The following is a 10,771-nucleotide window of genomic DNA, read 5'->3' on the forward strand; positions in this document are numbered from 1 at the left end:
CCAGCTTTAACAGAATTCCGCAACCAATTCGACTGTCTGGGCACCACTTTTGCAGCACACTGCGTTGATGAAGTTGATGCTGATGTGGATGGGACAGCACTCTCCACTCCTAGAAGAAATAATGAGCAAATCAATTGACTAAATACATGTAATGAATCTTGGCTCTCGATACCTGAGCATATTTGAGGTTCGCTATGATTGATAATGAAGATAACGAGGTTCTGAATCTGAATGATGCCTATAAAATCTATCATCCTTGTACATGTAGCCCACTTGAGGGCTTACACAGTGCAAGTTAAAGATATTAAACGGAATGACAGAAGCAACTGACAGAATGGTTACAATGCCAAAAATCATGATGTTTAGGAGGAGATTGAGAAACATAGGGCAAGTCAACCGAAATTCGGCCATGTTTTTTTTCACCCGATTTTAGCGCTAAATTATGCATTTTCGTTCATTCCAAATCACGTCATAAAGGCCGCCACGTAAAAGAGAACAATCGAATATATAAGTATTGAAAAAATATTGCATTTCACCCATTTTTAAATTTGCATTAGCGCCCACATCCGACAAGTGGTTTATCCCATGAAATCGTCCGAAATTCGGCCAGACGTCCATATTTCGGCCGGGGTCGCCCAAATATCGGCCATGTGAAAATTCCACACAACATAAATTCGGCCAGTCAGGTTTACCATGTATAATGGTGACTTTTTCCTCAAAAAGCGCTTTTAAAATGCAGATTTTGTTTGAAATATTGGCCCCAAAAGTATCAATACGCACATATTGTTGTCGTTGTTGTTGTTGCATGTGTGCAATGCAAGCGCCACCCAGAATTGACGGGAGAGAAATAAACTTGCCAGAGAGGAGTTCCCGCCAGTTTCTAAGGCTATACATTGTATCACTGTACAGTCCGAGAGGAAATTGGGATTCCGATCCCGGATTCCGATGCATGAGCAGCGTTGGGGACAGAGGTTTTTATAATTTTATGTGTAGTGGAGGCAGGCCACAAAGCTGCCTGTGCTGTTGTGGTCCAAGAGTTAGCCTCTGTGGCCCCGCTGGCGTTTTACCATGGACCATACTTACCCATTTTTTTCAGTGTCATGCCTGTGTGAGTATGGTGTTAGTAGTCTAGTCCTTTGGCCAGTCGGTGCGCACTGTGAACCGCAATGTGTATGGCAGACTGGATGGGACATAGGTCGTATTTAATGTACACACTAAATCCATTTCATGTTGGCCTACGTCCATTAAATCAGCAAATGAGAAATTGGTTTATTAGCTACGTGTATACCACACGAAATCGATTTATTGCAGGCCCACATATTCCTCTGTTCTCATTGGCAGATTTAATGAACGTACATCATGTACATGAAATGGCCTAGTGTGTACATTAAATTCGACTTATGTCCGGACTCCTGGGAGCTCGGAGGCATCCATGGTTTTAGAAAGAGACAAAAAGAGATCATGTTAAAATTGGTTTATTTGTGTAACATCCATTGCAACTGAATGATAAAAAGAATGTCACTATGTTTAATTTCAGCATAGAGTCTCGTAACTATGATTTCAGGGCTCACTCTTCCTCGTTTGGACGGCACTTGTGGCAGAACCAGTCATCCTCCTCAGTTATATCGTCATTGTGGCCAATTGGTATGCAGGAAATGTGTTGCCACTTCATACAGTCATCGCACATTACCCACGGATTCGTCTCTTCATCACCTTCCATGTAGGGAACAAGACACATCTGGCACAACTCCATCTCGTCCACATCTTCTTCTTCATCCTTCTTCTTCTTCTTCTTCTTTTTCTCCTTGGTAGGCCTACTCTCAACTTTCTTTCTTTCAGCCGCAGCTTTCTTTTCTGCCCTCTTTTCTTGTCTCTCCTTCACCTCGCACTGCTTATTCTACTTTCTTTCCGCTGCTGCTAGCTTGTTAGCATATGCCTCGTCACTGATGAGGACAAAATACTTGTCCACTTTCTTCTTCTGTGCCTTGGTTGTGTGGATGGTCCTGGGGTAAGGCAGTACATCTGCATCCACATCATGTGGCGATGAAGCATTGGAGAACGGAAAAAATGTGGAACTGGAACTTGCTGCTGACCCAGAGCTTGCCGATTCCTCCCTGGCCTTGACCTTTAAATTACGCCAAGTCTGGTACCGGGCATCAGGAAGGTCGAAGTGATTGTCCAACCGCCTCTGGTAGAGCTGTCTTTCCATTGGTGTGAGGGAAGACTCGATAGCAGCCAAAGCCAGTCCAGCAGGACATGGCCTCTCCTTTCCATCATCAGCCGCAGGACTAGGCTCAACCTGAAATGAATGGAGGAGTCGTTGAGTAATGAGACTGACGTTCATATAAGATAGAACTACAATGGGGGAAATGGTGCTATCAAATTATCATGGCATGAAGTTTCATACCAAGTGCTCTTCGTCAACATTCCTCGCTGCCAATCCTAACATTTCTTCTATTATGTCCATGGCATCATCATCACTGCCGCCCCCCATGTCCTCCTTCATGTCCTTGCCCTGGTCTTCTGCTGTGGGTAGGCCTACTGTTGGGTCACCACTCTGAAAAATAAAAAAAAAAAATAAAATAATGTAGCATTGTTCATGTAGATGGGTGTAGGTTTACACATTATCACGTTCCTAAGTAATTTCATAATGGTGCAACACAGTATAACTCCACAAACTTCACACTAGGCCTACCTACCTCCATGACGGCGTGTTGATTTGGAGTTTCTTCATCGGTCATGTCGGTGTTGTTTTCCACTTGCTGTTTATCCTGAAGAAAAATGAAAATACACCAGATGGATTACAACATGTACAACTTAATTCATCATTTTATATTCTAGTAATACTTAATAACTTAAAGAGCCAAAGTTGGGTATACCTACCGTATGTGTTGCATCCAGCGTTTCTAGACTGCCTTGAAAGGTGACCGTTGATGGTAGGAACGCTTCGTTCGGCACAGCCAGAGGGTTGAAGGGGAAGATGCCCGTCGCTCGGAAGCCTTTCTGGATGTTGGAAGGAATTACTGAACGTTCCCTGGCTTGTGTGGCGAGTTGCAAAAAACATGTCTTTGAGACTACTCGGCCTGGATTGTCATTCATGTAATTACAACACACCTCATTCCACTTGGCCTTCAGTGGACCAAACACAGTTCTGGAAGAATGAAAAAAGCAACATGTCATAAGTGCTTAATGGTTAATCAATTACCATGTAGGCCCTACATGTACATGATGTAGTCTATCTCAGTCTCTTGCATGTTGTAGGGAATGTGACACAATAGGGGCTTCCAAGCCCACACCACTTAGTTGGCAAGATTTTAAATTGAGACAAATTACAATGTATATCTCTAGAATACATCTCCTGCATGGGGTTGAGGCGCATGTTAAGTATCCAGCATTCTGAGCTATAGGGCCTAATTGGGGACTTACCTACCTGTCAAGTGGCTGGAGCCAATGGGAGGTGTGCTCTGGAAGCTCTACTATGATTATGTCGTTGTCTCTTGCCAATTCAATAAACTCCAGGAAGTTGTGAGAGCCATGTCCATCAAGGATAAGGAGTTGTGGCCTCTCCGGACCAATGTATTTCAGAAATTGGTTTCTGAACCAAAGTTCGGCGATACCCTGAAGTAAAGGAGAAACAAAATGAAGTGGAGTGGACACATCTATCAAAAGTTCTTGTGTATTCTAAACTCTATGGTAATGCCCCTCGAGTGAGGCTTAACATTTCCAGATGGCAGCACTCCCTTGCCATAGTATCATCTATTAGGGCCATACTATACATTTGGATGAAGACAACCACACCAGCACAAGAGAAACCTCAACAACCAGCCCACCTCCCTTCAGGAGAAGAACAATTCAGGGTGGGCTTTTTATAGGCATGTTCCACAGGTTTTACATAGGCCTAGGCCTTGATGCCCATTCTTACATTTTTTGTCCATCCGGACTCGGACACGGAGATGTTTGTTCCTTGTGCTGCTTTATCGGTGTCCATGGAGTGGAGGGTAGCCCTTGTCTTGCCCTTCACTATGTACATAGGAGGGATGCACTGCCCCGCTGCATTTGCGCACTCTATGTTGGTTATGAGCTCTCTGTTCCCTGACGTTCTTGTTTGGACACTCTTACTCCCTTTTCTGAAATAAAACGCAACACAATGCTTCAAATACAGTAGGGGCATTTAGGCAGACCTTGTGAAATTAACTTTGGACCCTAAAATAGGCCAGAGGCAGCGAAATATGTTTGATGTTCCTGTAGGCCCTATCTAATTTTAAATTAGTTAAATTAAGGTGGCATAACCAAGCGTCCTAATGAAAAGGTAATATGTCTACTGCATTTTCCATTGAACATTCTGATTTAAGCAATGACTTGGTAACTTGTTAAGTCCAATGTTCTATGAACCTGAATGTTATATATGTCCACAATATTAATATTAATAAAACAATGGACGATCCATGCATTTTAAAGCTCGATGAGAATAAGTATTAGCCTACCTTGCCACTACCCGTACAGGGTGGTGGTCGAGAGAGAACCCCGTCTCGTCCATGTTCCAGATCCTTTCACTGTGTTGGAACAGTTCAGGATGATCATCTAGAACTGTCTTCAGGGCCCGAAAATATTTGGCGACCTTCAGTGGATTCATACACTGGTGGCGTACAGATGCTGTCCCTTCAGGTCGACGTAGGGTCACATCTGCATGTCTACGTTTAAGTCCCTGCCACCACCTGTCGGAAGGCTGTGGCTTCTTGAAGGGGCAGTCGTGTTTCTGTGCCAGTTGGCCCACATATCTCAGCATGTTGGTCTTACTGAAACCATACCCCATGTCCGCCCGGTTCTTGGCAAAGTCCACCAGCTTTTTCTCAAGCTGTTCAGAGAGCTGTGGCCGCCTCCCTGAAATCACCCCATGCTCCACTCGTCTGGAGAGTCTGTCTTGAAGGGTTGCTCTGGGGACCCCAAACTCCTTTACAGCTTTTCGCTGACTCATTGCCCCTGACTGAACAGCTTCAATGGCCAGTGGCATTCGGTTGCCATTTTCCTCTCTCCATCTCTGGTATTTTGCTGCATTTGTTTTCACCATCCTAAAAGAACAAAGAATGGAAAATCTAGCCAGGCTCGAAAAACAGCCAACATGCAGGGGGGGACAAGTGAGATATATCACCCGTCCCCAACACTCTGGCATAGTCTTTTTTCATAGTCTCAGTCTTTTTTCAAGTGTAGGCCTATCTATGTTGTTGTAGATTGCATGCTCTGAGATGATAAAATATGTAATTTTAGGGCATTGGAAGCCTATTGAGCGATTTGGTGTGCAGGAGGGCAGTAGGGAATTTTTTTCAAAAAAAAGATTTGTTTGGACCCCTATAATTTCTGGCGGAAACCCTCACATGTAGGCCTAGGGCCTAGGTCTATCACTTTATTCATTGGATCAGAGGTATTATTTTATACCTCCATGAGGGCATGAGCCACTGTATTTTGGTAGCCTGCCCTAGTAGATTTGGGAGAACATTTTTAGGTTGAGGGACAGGCCACTCCAAGTGTTGCCCTGTCAAAGACTTCGTCATGGCTTTTGTTTTACAAAATAAAGTGGCTATCTTTGACCAGGTGAATAGTTTTCCATGTTCGTCACCATGGCAACAGAAACGGCGCCGAAAATGGCGCGAAAAAAGTGAGTATGATAAACCCTCCCATTGAAGCCCTCCTAGTCCCAATATCGGCCACCTGTCATCCAAATATCGGCCTGGCCGAATTTTGGGAGGATGAGCGTATCTGCGTTTGCAGACAATTTTGATGGTTATTTGTTCATCTTTTATGTTAATTTATGGTCATTAGAGCTCCCGATATACTTACGTGCATTTGTTTCATCACCGACCGCTAGGTGTCTCTCTTAGCACCGAGAATCAGGCCGAAAACAGATCGGAAAATTGCAAATTTGACCTCGGAAATCGGTAACCAAGGACGTGAATTGAAAATGGCGCGTCACTAACGAGTGCAGCGGACGAACCAATCACAGACGACTTAAGAATTGCCGTAGGTAACTGTATTTTGCAGTGCAATTGGTCAGAATGTGATTTGATTGACTGATTGGTGTCAATTAGAGTACGAAAATGGTGGCCGAAGTTCGGTAGACGGCCAAATTTTTGTTGACTTGCCCTACTTAATTAGGCAAGATTTTGAAAAAGACCACTACATTTACTTGAAAATGAAGAAAAGAAAAATTTCGGTAAACTAACCCTTCAAAACATATGCAATGTTCACACCTAATGCGCTTTCAAACCGCTTTCCGTAAAACGCCCTACGGAAGGCGCTTTCGTTACCGGGTGGCGTTATCGGGTGGCGTCACACTACAAATTAAACCGCTTTCGATTCGCATTAAAACACGTCACACTCAATGCGCATTAACAGCGTGCGACATCTATGATAGATCAATGGAACTATCAGATGGGGTGAAGGTCATTCATGCCAATATGGATGCGCCCATGAATCGAGATGTAAACATGCCGAACGCGATTAACTTTCATCAGTTACTACTTTTCATGGTGATATCCTGGAGAAGGTTACAGCAAAACAGGCGTAGACAAATGTTAAGAATTCGACGCATGGCTAGACAGAGACGGGCGCGATTTCAACAGCATTTGGAACAGCAGCAAATGGCAATGTTGGCTTTAGTATTGGCGTTGCACGTTGTTGATCAAGCACCAGCTCCTCGTCGTATGTGGGTGAAACGCCGACTTCGCAACTACTGGGACGAAATATACAATGGGGACCTTTGGGACGTAAATGACTGGCGAGAAAATCTCCGGATGTCTAGAGATACATTTGAAATTGTGTGTAACCATCTACGGAATGCTATTGAGCGTCAGAATACGAGATTCAGAAGGCCTGTCCCTCATCATGAACGCCTTGCCATTACCCTGTGGAAACTGGCAACTCCGACTGAGTACAGGACTATCGCGCAAAAAATTTGGGCTTGGGAGGTCAACAGTTAGTACCATTATACATGATACTTGCAGAGCCATCTGTGAGATTCTTACTCCAATTTACATTAAATTTCCAACTGGAGGTAGACTAAACAATATTGTGCAGGGTTACAATGACAGGTAGGGTTTCCCCCAATGTGTGGGAGCTATTGATGGCATGCACGTGCCAATAAAAGCTCCAAGAGAAAATGCTGCAGACTACTACAATCGGAAGCATTTTCATTCGATTGTACTCCAGGGGATTTGCGACTGGAAATACAGATTTACAGACATTTTCTTTGGTTGCTCTGGTCGTGCTCACGAAGCCAGAATTTTTGCAAACTCGAGTGTTTATCGACTTGGAACAACTGGACAGTTAATACAGCTTCAGTATCGCTTACTGGCAGGACACCAGATTCCTCTTATGCTTATTGGTGACCCAGCCTACCCTCTTTTGCCGTGGTTGTTAAAACCATTTGCTCATCGTGGACATCTGACTGCTGCACAAAACCGTTTCAGTTACAGACTGAGTAGAGCCCGGATGACAATCGAGAATACTTTCGGGCGTTTGAAGGCTAGATGGAGGTGTCTTCTCAAGAAAAATGATTTCCGAATTGAAAATGTGAGTAGGGTTGTGACGGCCTGTTGTACATTGTACAACATCTGTGAAATCCATAATGAGCGTTTTAACAACAATTGGATGGCAATCGTAAGGGAACTTGAGGATGATGATCCAATACGAATTGTTAATCAAATGGTTGATCCACAACTGGTGGATGGTGATGCAGCAAATGCCATTCGTGATGCCCTTGTGCAGTACTTCGATAACTGACTGTAAAAATCTGACTGCAGATTAGCAACACATGTTCAACTGGATGGCTTCATCCTTCTATCAATATATTGAAAAATAATAATTTTTAATATAAAATATCCTTTATTCAAAAAGTAAATAAAATCGATCAGCAGTTTGTTTGTGAATTGCACAATGCACGATCAGCAGTTAGTTTGTGAATTGCACAATGCAGAACCTCTTCGGACAGTAAGATTCAAGTATACAAAATGTTTATGGGGGTGTACACTGGCATACCCCCCCCCCCAAAAAGGTGTGCATGTACAAGATTTTAATGCTGTTAATTTCTACAAAGAAAAATTTTAACACTTTTCTTAATATACTCAATGTTGTACACAATTGAGGAGGGGGGGGGGGGGTAAAGTGTACTCCTCATATACACATTTATGATGTACTGTACAGTGTTTAAAATGGATACATAACAGCAGTATTTGCCACATTCAGGAGTGTGAAACGGAGCAGATAGAGCCACTTTGTCAATAATGTTACATTTTTCATAAGAAATTGTCGAAGAATGAGTCGAGAAATTAATTTCCAGAGTGAGTCAAGAAATTCCAATTTCTTGACTCTATCTGGAAATTTTGCGACAATTTCTTATTAAAAATTTAAAATTATCGACAAAGGGGCTCTACTCCTAGTAATTGGTTGTGCCCTTTCTCTGGAGAGTGTGTACTTACTATTCAATAAAGGCCCTGGACTCCTCATGTTGATTTCACATCTTATTAGGCACTCATTGAATAGCAAATACACACCATCAAGAGAAAAGGCACAACCAATAAAAACTTATTCTATTGTAATGTACATGTAGTACCAGTAAAAAGATAAACAAAAGCATCAAGTATGATACTATATATAACTCTGAACACAAGTCACACTATAAATTTCGAATTTTTGGCCTTCTTCAGGCACAACCTCGACCTAAGTGTAACAGTCGAGGTTGTGCCTGAAGGGGCTGAAAATTCGAAATTTATAGTGTGACTGGTACCAGTAAAAGAATCAGTAAAATAATAGAACCTTTTGTTCCGTGCGAGTTGAATTTTGCTCCTTTATACACTTCTGCATTTGGGATTGTCATGGCTTTGCAATGTTTGATATAAATTACATGTCTTATTAAATATAGTTGAATTAGACATAATTAGGATTTATGTTTTTCATTTCAATGCAATACTGGTTAATGTGCTTGCTCCTGATGGCTGGCAGACTTTTACAGTGATAAGTGTGAAACCTTTGAACTTCTCTAGCTGAAGAAAATCCCACAATTTGGTCTACAACCCCCTAAATTTTCAGTTTTACAGGAAAAAAGGAGTTTTTGTGGTAATTGACCACATATGACAGAAATACTATGTAATGTGCAGGAGAGATCACCACTTTCTAGATGGCAGCACCACTGATGTTATTTGATGAAAATGAAGGTGCTGCCATCTAGAAAATGGCAATATCTCCTGATGTTTTTACAGTGCATGTAAAAGCAGGCCTTTCAATTGCATCATTTTCACACCGTTATACGGTGTAGGAATTGTGGATGTCCCCCAATTAGGCCATGAAAAAATTTCCCCAAAATAGAAAAAGGGGTAATATGACCCCCCCTGAAGCGTTTTTTGACACCTAAAATGATCAAATCTCATCCTAAATGGCCTAATTTGATACTTTTCATCCTAAAATTATGAGTTTTCAGGTGCATGTGACAATGTCAGTCAATAAGGACGTCGATATTCAGGCAAATTGGCACAATGAAATGATCCCAAATTAAGCTAAAAAGCCAAAAAAACATGTCCCCAAAATAGGCTAAAAAATACAGGGTGTAGAGGGCTCCATGTTATTGAAAGGCCTGAAAAGCACATCAAGGAACATGCTTGATTTATCCTTTGACTGGCTACTGACTGAAGGCAAGAAACAGGCAGGAAGGAGACCATGAACATGATGAACTACAGCACTATGCAAAGTTTTCCTAAAACCCTAGAGTATAAATATCATTATGCAAAAAGAAGAGAAGATTGGCCCACCCTGCAGTTAGGTACCACAGGACAGATGGCCACTTTCTTTTATTATTGTTTTTGGCAGCACCTGTCTGCAAATGACAGACGCCAGTAGATATACATTTTACATTTACAGCCCTTCAAATAAGTAAATTGACACTGTCAAACTGAATATCTCGGAGCCAGAAAGTGATAAGACAATTTTGTTGTGGTTCGAGCCCTCATGACAAAATAATTTTGATAATTTAAAAAACGTCGAAAAAATAAAAATAACGATCAAGGGATATTAATTGAGCATATCAAAACTAGATGATATTGCGCTGTCAACCAAGTCAGGAAAGTGCTTCTGAAGATGAGCGAAACCTATTCATATGCCAATAACAGTATTGCATAGTTCATGCCACAGTCAATATGGCCATGGACAGGGATATCCCATCAAAATACAAAAAAATTAACTCTACTAATCTTTTTGGTCAGTCTGACACATGAACGATCAAGAGATATCAATTGAGCATATCATAACTAGATGATATTGCGCTGAATAGGTTTCGATCATATTCAGGAGCACTTTCCTGACTTGGTTGAGTTTCCTCTCCATAACTGTTGTACTGAAAATACCCAGCTCGATGTCCTGGAACTTGAGCGGGAACTGGAGGTCCTCGGGTACTGGTTGATGGAGCGGCTGGATAGTGTGGCAACGGTCGCAGAGGTGCAGCTGGCATGGGTGGTGCAACTGGAGGTTGTTGAACTCTGCCTGTAAATAAATGTCAATAATTAAGAATGGAACCCTCACTAAAAATGCTAAGTACAATGAATTTGAAATAAATTGGGGTGTTTCAAATTTGAGGAATAGTCTCTCACTTGTTATGATCTCCTAATTGAAAAAAGAAGTCTAAAGACCAATTATATATATAACAATAAATTCTGCAAATTTTTACTGAGACCTTGGAATGGATCGATTGTATTGTTCATGCTGTGAAGTATTATATGAGATTTGGTAA

Source organism: Lineus longissimus, chromosome 5 (assembly GCF_910592395.1).
Source record: "Lineus longissimus chromosome 5, tnLinLong1.2, whole genome shotgun sequence".
NCBI lineage: Eukaryota > Metazoa > Nemertea > Pilidiophora > Heteronemertea > Lineidae > Lineus > Lineus longissimus.